Below are 16374 nucleotides of genomic sequence, written 5' to 3'. Positions count from 1 at the left end.
AACCTTCCTCCACCTTTATATCAGGGCCTTAGTCTGGCAGTAGTCAGCCAGAAGGTCACTCATGCACCCCTTACCCCAGCACTACTCTGATCATAGTGCCCTCCCTGCTCCTGCCTTCCTTCATAGCAGCCAACCCTCCCTCCTCAAACTCCAAGGAGTGACTAACTCTTGCTGTGCTGAGCAGCTCTTTATATATGGGCTGCTCCAGCAAGCCTTCTCCTGATTGGCTCTCCCAATAAGCCCTTTCTTGATAGGCTGGGTTCTGCACAGCCTCTTCAAGGCTGCCTTAATCTTTCTCCTGCTTGTTTGGGGCAGACAGCCCACCACACGTGGAAAGTGGCAAATGAGAAGTCTGGAGCTGAAGGAAAGGTTACCATGACTCAGAACTGAGCCGAGGATGCTGCGACTGAAACACAGATCACTAACCATTATATGATCACAGTGACTGGTGGGAGAGGAACATCTTAGAAGCCCTCTGTCTACTCAGCTGTGGCTTTCTGTGCACAGAGAGCCAGACACCTGAAGGTCTGCAAGTCTTGAGGGAAATGGGGAACGTCTGTACTTTAGAATTTGCAGGTGTTGACTTGAACCATCAGATGAAACAGTTGCAAATACCTTCTTCAGGCAGGCACCATGGCTTAGCTGGCTAAAGCACCTGTCTAGTAAACAGGAGATCCTGGGTTCAACTCCCAGTGGTGTCTTGGTGTATGGCTTTTGTCTCCTCTGTTCACATTTTCCTGTGTCTTCCTAGGAAACAGAAGAGGCCTCCCTTGGTATCCAAGTCATTGCTTGCTAAGGAAAAGGCTTCTTTGGAGCGAAGCATTGGAAACAATCAAATCACAAACCTGGAGTTGATGAAAACGCTGCTATGACTGACATTGGCATGGCGGTTGCTTCGACTGCAATTGCTGCAACATGAGCGCCTGCGCCACACATCCTTGTGATTCCCTGGAGATGTTCACACACAGATGTCATGTCACCTTCCTTTTGATTGTCATTGATGAAAAATGGAGCGGTTGGGAGAAAAGTCCCAGAGAGTTGCACCGTGGCTAAGCTGGGTGACTCACCTGCCAGGTAAAGTGGAGTTAGGGATGCAGCTCCCAGTGGTGCCTTAACAAATGTGTCTGCTCTTCCCACCTTTTGGTGACTCTTTTGCAGAAACAGAGAAGACTGCCTCTGCCTTGCAATGCAAATGCTTGCAAAAGAAACCAGTTGTTTTTTCTGACAAGTGTCAGAAGAAATGTGGAGACAAGGAAAAGGTCATCGTAACTCAACTTGCATCCATGGCTCTTGAGGCCAGAATGCAGAGCACTAAGCGCTGTATGACCACAGCAAAATCTAAACTTTACACCTTATTACACTAGGCAGTAGTTAGGTCAAGCAATTTTCTCATCCTACTGGATGTTACCCTCCTTAATACATAGAATTCCCCCTAAAACCTGGATTACTGTCCTCAGATGACCTTCATTTTCTCAGGATTCCTGCTGCTTCCAGCATAGGTGGGGGAGGAGAAAGGCAAAAACATGATGCCACAGTCTCCTATTTTATATCTTTAATTCAAGTGTCTAGAAGACACTTGCCCAGACGTGTCCAGGTGGGCTCTGCTGAGTCACTAGGTTGGGGAATCCTCCTGGTGTGGTCTTGTACAACTGAGTCATAGACTTGAGCAGTCCCCACAGTGTTGTGTTTGGGCATCTGTCACTGAATTGGAAATCCCTTAATTACAATTCCTCTGCTGATTCATGGCTGTTGAACACCCTCCTCGGCAGGGGTCGCTAGCAAAATTATAGCCTATTTCAGTAACAACCAGACAGCAAAATGCATAACTTCACACACCCTCATGCTATACATATTTGGACAGAATAACCGATTTCAGCAGATCATGACTTTTCATATGATAACTTACATGGAATGGTTGGTAGGACATATCACAGCCATATAGGAATGATGACTATGTGAGCTACAGGGAGCTATTTTGAAGTACATCATGTCACAAAAGCCTCTAGAGACTGGCCTTTGGGAAGAGCTGGCTGAAGAGCCTTCTGAGTAACTGAGAGATCCAGGCTTGGCCGTGCCAGTTTGTGCTTGCGAACTAAACTTGTCCATTGGGCTCCCTTTTTTGTGTCTCTTTCACAGAAACAGAGCAGAAGTTCTTGGCCAATCCTTGAAAGTGCTTGTTCAAGACACAGAGAGCCTCTGTGCTGGGGCAGGGGTAGGGCTGCAGGAGGTGGTCGGGGGTGGAGGTGCTTACCTCGGGCAGCACAGCTCCCAAAGTGACAGGCACACACTCCCCTCTGGCAGTGGCTCCTAGGCAGTGGGATACGGGGGCGGGTCAGCTGTGGCGTTTGCACTCAGGGCTGCAGGGATATGCCAGCCACTTCCAGGAGCAGTGTGGCAGGGAGGGAGGGAGCAGAGTGGGCAGGGAGCCGCCTTAGTGCTGCTGGCACATCTCCGTGTGTGACTTGGGGAGGCATCAGGTCTCTGTGGGCTGCCTGGGGCTGGGGCAGTGGCCAAGGGGGCTCGGGCCACCCCTTTGCCTCCTCTCTCCAGGCTCCCAGCCCATCTTGCCGGCCAACAGGGATTTCAGGGTGCAGCAGCGCAGGGAGCAGGAAGGGCGAACCACAGCGGCTGCCTCCCCCCCCACATGCAGGAAAATGGCTTGACCTGCTGGTCCCACGGACTAAGGCACCAGGCCTCCAGCTTGCCCCATTCGACCCAATGGGTTGATCTTGTGGCCAGAATTATTTGCAGTCGGGATTTCCCCCAACAGTGCCCCACAGGGGTCCAGGGTCAGCTCCAGCACAGGCCGCACAGGAAGGCTTAATGCTCGAGCTGCAGCACATGCTGGGCAGGCTCTAGGCCGGGCTCCCCATGGCAGGAGAGAAGAAGAAGACTGGGCCCCTGGAGGGGCAGGCTGGGGCTTCCTGGATCCCATTTGCTCACAGCCAGTGCCCTGCCCCCACTCCCATGTCATCAATGGCTCCCCCAGGTCAGCCAGAATGGAGCAGCAGTTTTCACTCCACCAAGTCCACTTATGGCTTACAGGCAACTCCCAGACCCACCACAGCCCACCATGTCGGCCAGAAAGGAGCCCACTCAGCCTCGCCATTGCTGGTTTTCCTTCCCCCTAGAACCTTGCTTCTCCTGGGCTGCAAGGAACCACCCCTGGGAAGCCAAGAGGCAGGCACAGGATTCTGCCTCCCAGCAGCCAAACGCACCTCCCCCGGCTTTGCAGAACGAATGGTGACGCTCTACTAACCCCATTTAGCCGCACTGAGGTGCTTAGCTTCTGCCCTGCCTTCCTCAGCTCGACTTTCCTCTTTTCCCCCATTCCTGCCTCACTTCCTCCTTTGGCAAGTCACGCAGAGGAGGCCAGCAGGAAGAGCCGGCCTCCACCGGCCAACCTCCCAGGGCAGAGGAGGCCAAGCCACAAGCCTCCAAAAGGTGACACGCCGCACTCCTCTAGGTTCTCCAGCCTGATGCCAAGGTGCTTTCTCCACTGCTGTCAGCACCCTCTGTCATGCGGGGGTTGGAGTTATCCCAGGGACAGGCCAATAGGAGAAGGAGGAGGTCTTCCTGAACAGCAAGGGGAATCTGGGAAAAGGAAGCCAGCATGTTTCTGCCTGGTTTTGAACCAGGGACTTTTTGCATGTTAGGCAAATGCAATAACCACTACACTACAGAAACTCCATCTGCTTGGTTCTTGCTCACCCTGGCACAGACCGATGGACAAACCTGGAGAAAGTGGTGGCAGCCCTTCAATAGGTCAGCTGGCAGAGCAGAGGACTGGAGCCGGGGCTCAGGAAGTCGTTCTTACGTCGCCCTTGTGACTCCAGCTTGAGGGAGAGCTTCTTTTTCTTCCCCTTGCTGACAAAGAGCAAGAGAAGAATGAAAGGTCAGGTGGGCCAACTCGGTGCAGAAGCCCATGCTCCTTTTCCTGCTGCATAGCCTGAAATGAGGGACTCGTGGCAGTTAAAGGCCCTGCTGCACTTTCAGAAAACATCTCACCCGTGCACAAAGGGGGACAGAAGAGCCTGTTAGTCTAGCACGCTCCCAACTGAACTACTTCAGCAGCTGCTCGGTTTCTTTTTGGCCTCCTGCTTTTCTGTCTGGGATGTTGTTGTCAGCTGTGGCACAGAAAAAGGACGTCATTGTGAGCGGCCCATGAACACAAGATTCACTTTTGCCTTCCTTGCTTCCTCACCCTATTCCTGCCTTAGTTCCTGGGTTACCTGAAGGCGACGGGGGGCCAGCAGTACAAGGAGGAAGTTGGGCAGCTAGACCCTGGTGGCAAAAGTCCTGCCGCCACTTGCCACCCCACTCTCTTCTCCCAGCGTCACATATTGGCCACCAGGGACTTGGGGCCCAGCAGCGCAACGGAAGGCAGTGGACAGAGCCACTCTTGCCTTGAAGCTCCGGCTCATTAAACCACATCTTCAGTCACTGATGGCCAATGAGAGACAGACATCGCTTGCTATTTTAGCACTTGGAAATGCCATTGGTCAGTCATTGGATCTCTGTAATGCTGTTACAGAACAAATGAACATAGAATCTCAGTGTGACATTCTATACCTTTGCTGTAACCCCCATAATCATCGTGATCTTACATATAGAGTATGACTTGTAAGGTATCAGGGAAAGGATATGATCTGCTGAAAGTCATTTCTCTACCCATAGATGTATACCATTCATGCATATGAAGTTATGAGAATTGTGCAGTGTGGTTGTCACTGTGCTGTAAGGTAGGGGAGTCAGCCAAATATTAGCTCCCCTGTGGCAACAGCAAGGAAAGTAACCAACACTCGGACATGGTGTCAAACAACCCATCGACAGCCATTGCCCAGCAAGGGAGCTACAATGCAATGACTCACCTGCATGAGGACACCCCAGGGGAATTGCTCAGACTTGCTTGGAGAGACGCAGTGATGCTCACCTGACTCTGAAGGGGGGGGGGGCAAAGCCATGAGGGAAGAAAGGACATGATAAAAGGAGAGACATTTGCCAGGCTTTATCTCTCTCTGTCACCTACATCTACAGACACCCCCACACCAAGCAACTGAAGCGCTGATGAAAGGGGAGAGCCTGGCTGAAAAGCCACCAGCCAGCCTGTGGTGAGAAGCATCTGAGTTTGTAAGGGTACTGAAAGGGTTAAGGTCAGCTTAGAATTAAAAGCAATGAGGAGTCCGGTGGCACCTTAAGGACTAACAGATTTATTTGGGCATAAGCGTTCGTGGGTAAAAAGCCCACTTCTTCAGATGCATGGAGTGAAAATTGCAGATAGAGGCATAAATATAGATTGGAACATGAAGTGACGGGAGTTACCGTACAAAGGGAGAACCAGTGTTGAAGGCTAATTCAGTCAGGGTGGATGTGGTCCTCTCCCCATAATTGATGGGGAGGTGTCAATACCAAGAGAGGGAAAATTGCTTTTGTCGTGAGCCAGCTACTCCCAGTCCTTATTCAAGCTCAAATTAATGGTGTTAAGTTTGCAAATCAATTGTAACTCTGCAATTTCTCTTTGAAGTCTGTTTTTGAAGGTTTTTTGAATGGCTACTTTGAATTATTGGTTGTGAATGTGTAGATGTGCTATTGACTATACAAGTCCCATATGGTCTTGTGATTTGGATCCCTGGTTTTTCACCCAGGCAGCCTGGGTTTAATTCCCAGTGTGGGAACAATGCAGAGCTTTTGCTCAGAGGGGAGGCAGGAAATGAAAGGAATGGGAAGGGATCCTGCCAGCAGGGGAGTTGGACAGTGTTGGAAGGGGACCCCAGAAGTGGGGGTGGGGCAATGGTCTGGGGGGAGATGAGGGAAGGATCCCAGCTCTGTGGGAAGTTGACATTCTGGAGAGCACAGGCCTGGCATGGGGGATGGGAAGATTGAGTGTGTCCCTCTAAACTCACCACCAGCAGACTAGGCAGGCTTGGAAGAATTATGTATTTGTTGGTAAATGTCAATTTCTGTGTAAACACATGACCCAATGGCAAAATCTTTCCATCGATAATCATCAAAACTAACAGATGGGCAAAGTAAGAAACGTGTTGCTTGAGAACTTATCCTGTTCTAATCCTCTAGGGTTCCCTTTTGCCTTAGGCACCACCACGTGGGCATTTCATATCCCTCCTCATTTTCACACACACACACAATTTCCTTTGCACAGATCCATGAACAGCAAAACCTCCCTGTGTCTATTGTCTGAGCCAGGGCATTTGATTCCACTGAAACCTTCTCTCCTGCACTGGCAATGGTCAGACAGAGGGAATGCGTCCACCTTCCCCCTGGCAATGAGATATTCACTCTCCTCTTCATGCTGCAGTTGTTATTCCATGAGTCATCAAGGATGGAATAAAAAGCTGAGTTTACTCCAGGGTGAGGAAAGAAAGGAGCCACCAACGCTCTCAAAAATCTCAGTGCCCAGGGAAAACCTGCCTCTGTTATTGGACTCCCAGAGGTGCTGGCAATACAATGGGAAAAGGGACTGTCTGAATTGCCAAGGCAGGGAATGAACAATCTACAGCAACATCATTAACCACAAACACACTCTAGCCATGCTCCAGCCAGTAGGGAAATGGGCAGGAATTCTTGCTGTTCAGCCATGGCCATGCTTACAGAATTGCACAGCAGTGAGTGTGCTGGGGAAGCTGGTCTGAGCAATTTGTAATGACCCTTCAGTGAGAACAGAACCAGAGTGTAGAAAGGCCCCTCTGTTAACTGGTTGTGGCTGAGGCCTTAGGTAGCTGGGCTAGAAAACCATGGGTGTCTTTCTGTGAAGGTCTGATCCTTGCCAGCTAGGCAAGGCTGGTGTGTGGTGTCTCCATGGCTGCACTTTCAGGATCTGATCACAACAGTGCCACAGGGAGCCAAGCCTAGACATATTCAGAGGCTAAGGCCAGGTCAATGTTTCAAACAGTGAGTCTATGCTGCTGCAGCTCAGTAATGGAGATGCTCTGTGCCAGGGTTTATCAAACGTCCTTTCACTGCAACCTCCTTCTGCAAAAATAACTTAATATGTAGCCCTGGAAAGAGGTACCAAGCCCCTCCACTTGTGGGGGGGAGGGCAAAGCCTGAGGGATTCAGCCCTGGGTGGGGGGGCCTCAGACTTTTGGCTTCAGCCCCAGGACCCAACAAGTCTAATGCCACCCCTGGTGACCCCATTAAAACAGGGTCACGACCCACTTTGTGGTCCTGACCCATAGCTTGAGAACCACTGCTCCATGCTGAGGGGAGAGAGTTTTCCTGTTGGTGTAGTCAATCCACTTCCCCAGGAGGTGGCAGCTCTGTCATGGGGAGAAGCTATATCAGTGGGTGTGCAAGCTGTGGTGTTTACCACATTTAAGAAGTTTAATCAAACCCCATTTTTAAAACCACCTCTGGTCTGGGAATGGCAAAGGAGCTCGATGAAGCAGGGTCTGTCCTTCAAAGTCCTGGAGACCGCGATTCCACATTCCTGTTGTAATGGGGGTATAGCTCAGTGGTAGAGTGTTTGATTGCAGATCAAGTGGTCCTTTGTTCAAACCCAGGTACCCTCTTAAAAAAAAGAAAAAAATTTTCATTTCCATTCTCCATTATGTTCAGGAGCTCCACCATACGAGGATGCTTGAAATGAATGTGAACACTCAACATTTTGCTGTCCAAATGCATAAAAACCTAGCTAACCTGTCCATCAGCTGAAATCAGTTCCAATCCTCTAAGTGTCTAGTTTATGTTTTCATCAATTAAACAAAAGGTATCATTCCCTGAAGCAGAGCACAAGTTTGAAATACAGTAGCATAGAGCCAATATTCATAATGTCAACTACAAAAAAAGATACATATCTAGAGATAGCATCATTATATTCAGCCAATCAGAACCTCTCCATAGACCCCTTACACGACCACTTCTGTGTAATATTGGCTGCAAATATAGAACAGTGGTCGCAATGGTGATCTATACAGTTACAGATTATGTCAATAACATCACAGGAGATGACACAGCATCAGTGAGTCTGATACTGGAATACTGCCTCCAGTTTTGGTGTCCTCATTTGAAAAAGATGTTGTGAAATTGGAGCTGGGGCAGCAAAGAGCCACCTAATGTTCTGAGGGCTGGAGAAAATACCTTCTAGTGAGCTAATGAAAGAGCTCAACCTTTTTAGCTTATCAAAAGAAGATTGAAAGGTCACTTAATTGAAATGCCTTAATGGAGAGAAAAGATTGGGTATTTAAGGGCTCTTTAATCTAGCAAAGAAAGGCATAAGAAGACCCAATGGCTGGAAGGTGAAGAAAGACAAATTCATATTACAACTAAGGCACAAAAATTCAAACAGCGAGGATGATTCACCACAAGAACAAGCTACCAAGGAAAGTGGTGGATTCTCCATCTCCTGATGTCATTTAATGAAGACTAGATGCCTTTCTAGAATGTGTTTGCCTCAAAAGTAGCTATTGTGTCCTACAGGAGGCCTGTGATATGCAGGGGGTCAGATTAGATGCTCTAATGGTCTCTTCTGGCCATAAAGTCGACTAATTTCTGAAAAACCGAGTGTAGCATTGGGAGCAGCGTCTGATGTTTTCCTGTCTAGCCGGCTTGCTGCCTAGAACGAACGCTCCTTGAGTGGGGTGATCCTCAGGGAGTAGCTCAAACCTGCAAAGTGCCTGGCCAGGGGCAGGACATTGGCACAGCAAGGGAGGGGTGTGGCAGTGACATCACAAAGGCCTTTGGCAGGACCTCAGCCTATTGGTCAGAGGTGGTGGGGAGGTGGTGACCTCACAGAGAGATGCTGACATCAGCCAGGCAGGACAGGGGCGAGGGGCCAGGGGAACCTCAGAGACCCCTGTGGCTTTGCTTCAGCAAGTCTCCTTCTCCAGGTCTCTCTTTGAGGACTGAGGGAGTATTCGGGTTCACGGACGTGAGCGCCAGGAGGAACCTATTTCGAGTTTTCTCCTTCCCTTGTAGTGATTTTACTAGAAAACAGCCGTCCCTGTTTAGAATGTAAGAGCCTCCTCGAGGTCTGAAACCTGTTCAGTCTGATCCATCTGGTGACAGTTGAATTCTGAGCATGGAAAACTCGAGCTTAAGGAGGCAGAATTTTATTGCGCACCTGGGATTTTGTCCCTTAGAATCACTGGGGACATTGGGGTTTGTTCTTTTTGTTTCACCTTCGCCTCCCTCCCTCCCTCTTTTCTCTTTGTCTTTTGCTTCTTTTGTCCTTTCTCCTGCTCCCCTCCCAACAGCAGGAGAGGGGTGTGTGTGTGTGTGTGTGTGTTTGTGTGTGTTGCGGGGGAGTGCTCTTCAGCTCTCACTGTGGGAGGTCCACCCAAAAATGTGGGGCTGAAATAGTGCTCAGGCAGTGATCCCATCAGTGACCTGGGCCATCCTTTGGGCTCTCTGGTGAGAACCCTCAGCCTCCCGTTCTCAGTCTCTACCCTGATTGGCTGAGCAGGGGGTTATTGACAGGGAGGAGACTCAGATCCTTGTTGTTCTCTTTTAAGACCAAGGAAATAAGTCAGAACCGGTTCTATGTTTGATGAATTTTGCTGCTTCTCTGCATTAATGGTCTCTGAGCAGTTCATGATTCTCTCTAACATTGCAGTTCTCCTCAAATACTTGCTGAATAATTACTGTGCACTGTTGTTGGTCTGGAGCTCATCTGAGAGCACTTTATTCAGGTCAGTCAGTGTCTGAAATTCAAGATCCGATGGTTAGTTTGAAAATCAGGGCTCTTGGGTCCTATTCCCAACTCTGCCACTGGCTGGGTGTGTGACCTAAGACAAGTCAATTCTCCTTTCTCAGCCTCAGCTTCTCCCTCTTTCAAGTAGGGATAATAATGATCCGCTCATACCTACCTCACGGTGCGTGGAGGCAGGGCCGGCTCTAGGTTTTTGCCGTTCCAAGCAAAAATATTTTCGCTGCCCCCATCCCAGCCCTGGGCTCCCCCTCCCACCCTCCTGCTGCCCGAGCCCTGGGCTCCCCAACCTGCACCCGCTGACGCCGCAGCTCTGGGCCTCCCACACCTGCATCCCCTGCCACCCCACCCCTGGGCTCTTCCCGCAACCCACACCCCTGCCATTCCAGCCCTGGGCTCCCCACATCCTGTGCTGCCCCAGATCTGGGCTCTCCCCTTCCCCCCCACCAATGCTCCCCAACCCACACAGCCCCTGCCGCCCCAGGCCTGGGTGCTCCCCCCCACCTGCACCCTCCTTCCACCCCAGCCCTGGGTCACTGGTAACTCGCTCCCAGGACGGATCATTCAGCAGGAATTTTGGATGTGCACAGAACACAGACAGGATTGGTTCCCATATGGTTACAGAACTGCAGTAAAATGGAACAATTTTCAGCTTGTGTGATTGGAGGATACCTGGATGCATATTATAAGACTGTCCTCCATAAATGAGGAACAGTTGAGGTGCCTTTATTATTCTTCATTTCTATAGGGAATTTGCCAGTGCAATATCACTGTTTTCCTTTCAAACAAACAAAACTAGAAAAAAATGGCAATGGCTGTTGAAAATAGCAATTCCAGTCCTAATAACCCCTGGGAAGCATTTCTTGCTCAATTTTATCCTACTTTTTCTACAGCAAATGACAGTGGATCAGTATTTTTGATTTGGGAGAAATGAAGTAACAGCTGCCCAAATTGAGCTTGAGCACTCCTGAATTTTGAGGTGTTCAAATCTGGAAGGCAGGTGCTAGATTCTCTTTCTGAACATTAGCTAAATTTGGAAAGGAAAAGTCAATTTCTGCTTCCATGACTCAGAAGGGGAAATCCTTCTACGTGCCTGGTACTGTATCTAGATGTAAGTGGGGGGAATGGTCCTGCTATTGTGGGGAACTTTCCTGGCTTCTGCACTACCCCGGTGAAGTGGGCTGGCAAAAGGATCTGAGTCCTCGCTCCCACTTCCTTTACCCAGAGGCCTCCCTGCCCTTGAGGACTCCCCTTCCACTCTCCTGTCTGGCAGAGTCCTCGTAACCCCAACAAGGCTGGGCCCAGGATTCCTGGGGGACTCGACCCCCCCAACCCTGCTGTGGTCACCCAGGACAGGGGCTAGGGTGTCCCTCTCTTTGCACTGCGCACCTCCCTGACCCACTGATCACATCATACAATTTAAAGCAAATAGAAGTTATTTAATTAACAATAACATTTAAAAAATAAGAAAAAATGGGAAAGGTTAAAGGAAAACACATCACCCCGCTCTGTGGCAGGGACCATCACAAAAAGTGTCTCTGGACATCAGGGCACTTCACAGTCTGTTCCTTGTAGGTCCCAGGCTGCTCCTCAGGCCCTGGCTGTGCTGCAGGGACGCTGCAGGTTGGACACTTGCTCTGGCGGTGGCCACACACTCTCAGGCTCTAGGTGTCAGGACCCTTCTCCCCAGCATCACCCCGCCCTGTCAGGTTTACGATCCCCCTCCAAGTCTGGCCTGCAGGGCCTCTTGGCTGAGGCGTCTCCCTGTGCTGGGCCCACTGCCCAGGGTCCCCCTCGCTCTCCCCAGCTCCGGACTGCTCCAGCTCCACTCTGCCTCAGCACGGCTGCTGCTGCTGCTCTGCCTTCAGCTCCCTGGGCTGCTTGTCTGGCCTCTCTGGCTCCAGTTGTTACAGCTCTGCTCCCAGGGCAGGGCTGCTCTCTGGGCTGTGCTCTGGCTTTGGGGCTGCAGCTCTGCTACCATCAGCTCAGCTTGGGTCCCCTGCTCTCCTTAGCTCGGCCCCACTCCATGTGACTCAGACAATTCCAGCTCACAGGGAGGACGGGACCCCCCTGGCCTCCTGACTCCTTGAATAGCCTGCCTGCCCTGTCAATCAGGCTGACCTGGAGCATTGGTCTCTCCACATTGTTCCTGGGGACTGTCAGTCTCAGGCTCCTGATTTCCCATCGACCCTCCCTTTTAGTGCTGGGAGCTAGCAACCAAACACCCCACTGAATGTTAGTAAGGGGACAACAGTCCCCTTACATAAAGCATCTAAATCCCTGGGCACAGCTCGCCAGGGCACAGCTTGGGAGCTGCACTGGGAATAGATCCTGCAGGAAATCCCTTCCCCTCTGCTAGCTTGTGTTTTGTTACAGCCCTGGAAATAATCCCGCTGCCTGCACGAGTTCCAGAGAGCAGAGGAGCAAAATCTCTCCCTGTTCCCCTTCCACAGCCATTAAAGGAAGGAATAAACCCCAGCAGCGCCCTGTCCCACGGAGTCCCCTGTGTAAGGAGAGATGTGCAGTGACTAGGGCTCCAGCTCAGCGTCACCAGGTTTATATAACTTTTGGTGATGCCCAGAACTGGTCCAAGTCCTGCCTGTCCTTCCTCGCCCACCCCCGCAAAGCTGTGGGAGGGAGTTTGGGTACATGAGGTGCAGGCTCTGGGATGGGCAGGGGGTTGGGGTGCAGGTGGGGTGGACCCTGGGAGGGAGTTTGGATGTGGGCTCTGGGCTGGGGCAGGGAGTTGGGGGCAGTGGTGGGCTCTGGGAGGGACTTTGGGTGTGGGCGGGGTGTGGGATCTGGGCTGTGGCAGAGGGTTAGGTGTGGCACCTATCTTGGGCAGCTCCCGAAAGTGACCCACACCCCATCTGGCAGCAACTCCTACATGGAGGAGGCCCGGGGGCATGGGTCTTCTGGCACCACTGCCCGCTGGCACCACCCTGCAGCTCCCATTGCCGCAGTTCCAATGGCAGAGTTAGCACTTGGGGTGTGGGGCAGCGTGCGAGAGACGCTCGCCACGGAGCTACAGGGATGTGCCAGATGCTTCTGGGAGTGGTGCGCCGTGTGGAGCGAGAGTGGGCAGGAATCCACTTTAGTCCCGCTGTGCTGCCGGTAGTGGTGGCAGGAGCCCCCGGGCCCTTTCAAACCGCCCGGGGCCAGCTGCTCAGGCTTTCTGACTTCCTGATGGGGAAGCAAAGGGAAGGCACATGTGCCCCTCATCAGCAGTTCTGGGGAGTCTTTTTGGGGCTCCTAAAGTAGGCAGCAGAGAGGTGCAGCCCCACCACCAAGTCTGTTTCACTGGAGGAGAGTGGGGGCTGCAGGGTGATCTCCCACCTCCGTGCATCCAGCAGCCTGTGCTCCCCCCTGCAATACTGGAGCCTCCACATTTATTTATTGACAAATAAAATTTGCAGAATTTTAAAATATTGTGCACAGAATTTTTTTGGTGCAGAATCTCCTCAGGAGTGAGACTGACTCAGGGAACCTCCTTGGATTGTCACTGCTTGGTGAACCACTCAGCCACCACACCAATGCACAGAGAGTGCCAAGCCCCACTGCTATGTGGGGCTGGGGGCTGGGGTCGGGTCATACACATTCAGACTGTGCGCTCCCCCCACTACAAACCGCTGCTGATTTCCCAGTTAGGACATTAGCTGTTACCGATAAGGCTTGTCTGTGTTGTTGTTTTTTTATCTGGATGAAATGATAAATGATCTGGAGAAAGGGGTAAACAGTGAGGTGGCAAAGTTTGCAGATGATACTAAACTACTCAAGATAGTTAAGACCAAAGCAGATTGTGAAGAACTTCAAAAAGATCTCACAAAACTAAGTGATTGGGCAACAAAATGGCAAATGAAATTTAATGTGGATAAATGTAAAGTAATGCACATTGGAAAAAATAACCCCAACTATACATACAACATGATGGGGGCTAATTTAGCTACAACGAGTCAGGAAAAAGATCTTGGAGTTATCGTGGATAGTTCTCTGAAGATGTCCACGCAGTGTGCAGAGGCGGTCAAAAAAGCAAACAGGATGTTAGGAATCATTAAAAAGGGGATAGAGAATAAGACTGAGAATATATTATTGCCCTTATATAAATCCATGGTACGCCCGCATCTCGAATACTGTGTACAGATGTGGTCTCCTCACCTCAAAAAGATATTCTAGCACTAGAAAAGGTTCAGAAAAGAGCAACTAAAATGATTAGGGGTTTAGAGAAGGTCCCATATGAGGAAAGATTAAAGAGGCTAGGACTCTTCAGTTTGGAAAAGAGAAGACTAAGGGGGGACATGATAGAGGTATATAAAATCATGAGTGATGTTGAGAAAGTGGATAAGGAAAAGTTATTTACTTATTCACATAATACAAGAACTAGGGGTCACCAAATGAAATTAGTAGGCAGCAGGTTTAAAACAAATAAAAGGAAGTTCTTCTTCACGCAGCGCACAGTCAACTTGTGGAACTCCTTACCTGAGGAGGTTGTGAAGGCTAGGACTATAACAATGTTTAAAAGGGGACTGGATAAATTCATGGTGGCTACGTCCATAAATGGCTATTAGCCAGGATGGGTAAGAATGGTGTCCCTAGCCTCTGTTCGTCAGAGGATGGAGATGGATGGCAGGAGAGAGATCATTTGATCATTGCCTGTTAGGTTCACTCCCTCAGGGGCACCTGGCATTGGCCACTGTCGGTAGACAGATACTGGGCTAGATGGACCTTTGGTCTGACCCGGTACGGCCTTTCTTATGTTCTTATGTTCTTATGTTATCTCATTGTTAGGTGTAAGAAGTATAAACTGTTCAATAGGTTCAATTAGTTGGTTAATAAGATGTTTATGAAGTAAATCACTGGCTTTAAAATAAGATCCAATCTGGAGCATATGAACTATTGACCCCTGGACTCCATCTCTGAGAGGGGACTTGTTTACCATCAGGGGACAGGCTCAAACCAGTCCAAACCGTTTTTTCCCGCCAAAACCAGCCCTCAGCGTTCCATCTCCTCAGCACTTTTCCCGCCACAGAAGTGATATAAGGACGTGCTCAGCGCCTGCGCGGGGCCGTCCCCCCCAGCGACGGCCCATCCATGGTCGGGTCTTCCCAGTGCTCCTGAGCCGGACAGTGACGAGCCCCCTGGGTCCCGCCGTGAGACTGAGGAACAGGAGGCCTGTCACCCCCATTCCTGCCGTCCTGCATCCCTGGTGTCCAGCCTCCCACGGAGCCCCCGGGGAGTGAGAGACCCCGGGGGGGGCACTGGGGCTGGGCAGGAAAGTGACTCTGCCCCGGGGAACCTGGGAGAAGCCTCAGAGCTGCCTCAGCCCCAGTGGGATTTGGGGGCAGAGACTGGGGCCTGGCGGGGTCCCATGTGGTGTGGGGGAGATGGAGGTGTCAGGCAGGGAGGGGAGAAGCTGGAGTTGTAGGAGGGAAGGTCAGTGGGACGCGGTGCGGGGTTGAACTGTCTCTGGGCAGCCAGGAAATTCCCGGGAATGGCGGGCGGGCGAAGGGGAGGTGAGTTAATTGGATCCTGTCCCTGTTTGTGCCACTTGCCTCTCACCCCGATACAAATTCTCTCTAGTTCTGCCCCTTTCTCTCTCAGTGTCTCACACGGGGCTATAAAATCTGGGGCAATTCCCCCTTTCCTCCAATGATCAGCTCTCCTGTCCCCCGATTTCCCCCCTTCTCCCCATGAGTCTCAAACGTCAAGTTAAAATCATCTCTAGTGAGGGGCATTTTCCCACCCATTTTATCTGCAGCGATTTGTCCTTGTGTAGGTGGGAAATTGTTGCCCTGAGTCATTCCCCAGCACATGGCTGCCCCTGGAGTGGGGGTGGGATGGCTCAGTGGTTGGAGCACTGGCCTGCTAAACCCAGGGCTGGGAGCTGACTCCTTGCGGGGGCCATTTGGGGATTTAGTTGGGGATTGGCCCTGCTTTGAGCAGGGGGTTGGACTAGACACCTCCTGAGGTCCCTTCCAGCCCTGATCTTCTAGGAGGTGCCGGGTCTCTGCCAGGGCAGGGAAGGGAGGCGCACGTGTCCCCCATGGGGACTGCCCAGACCCCCATTTCCCAATCCCAGTTGTTGCTCCCTAACTACCAACACAGTTACCCCCAACCATCAGTTGCCAGTCAACCGCCCACCCCCCACTGCTGCCCCTTTCCCTCATCCAGGGACCTTCCAGCTCCCCCTCCCCCTCCCTTTTAATCAGCTCCTCAAAGGGCTCCCTGCTGCCCATGGCAATGGTGGGGGTGGGGGGAACCATTACTTTGTGTTTATGTATTGGACAGTCATATAAAATCCAGTCCAACAGTCCTGCTTTTCCACTAGTTCATTAACAACAATATAAAATCCTCTCAGATCTTGGTGTTTTCCTCTCATGTTATCAAATACGCAGTTTGACACATTTTCTTTGCAAATCTCAAAGCTTCATATAAAATACCCTAAACGTTTGCCCCACTGCTCTCTAGTTGTCTATTTCTAATTGAATATGCCCTGAGATTTCCCCTTGTCTCTCTAATTATAAAATACCAAGAAAATCTCAGATTTACACCTTTTCTCAGATTCTTGAACCTGGATATAAAATGTTTGCAAATGTTGCCCATTTCCTCTTTATTCATTTATCAAATATTGATGTGAAACACTCAGATTTTGTCTCCTATCAACAACTGATATAAAATCCCTCTGATTTTCCACTTTCCTCTCTATAATTTCC

The 16374-nt window shown here is 50.7% G+C and overlaps 2 non-coding genes and 1 pseudogene across 2 annotated transcripts; all 3 read left to right on the top strand.

The window, feature by feature from the left end:
• The window catches only part of LOC120381418, a 360540-nt pseudogene that overhangs the window by 309547 nt on the left and 34619 nt on the right, over window positions 1–16374 (top strand).
• Window positions 628–701, top strand: TRNAT-AGU. The gene has a single exon. It is a non-coding gene; the product is annotated as a tRNA-Thr (tRNA).
• TRNAC-GCA lies at window positions 7458–7529 on the top strand. Its single transcript has one exon. It is a non-coding gene; the product is annotated as a tRNA-Cys (tRNA).

Source organism: Mauremys reevesii, linkage group 14, assembly GCF_016161935.1.
Source record: "Mauremys reevesii isolate NIE-2019 linkage group 14, ASM1616193v1, whole genome shotgun sequence".
Classification (NCBI taxonomy): domain Eukaryota; kingdom Metazoa; phylum Chordata; order Testudines; family Geoemydidae; genus Mauremys; species Mauremys reevesii.
The sequence above is the reverse complement of the archived record's forward strand: the minus strand, read 5'-3'. Positions and strand labels throughout refer to the sequence as shown.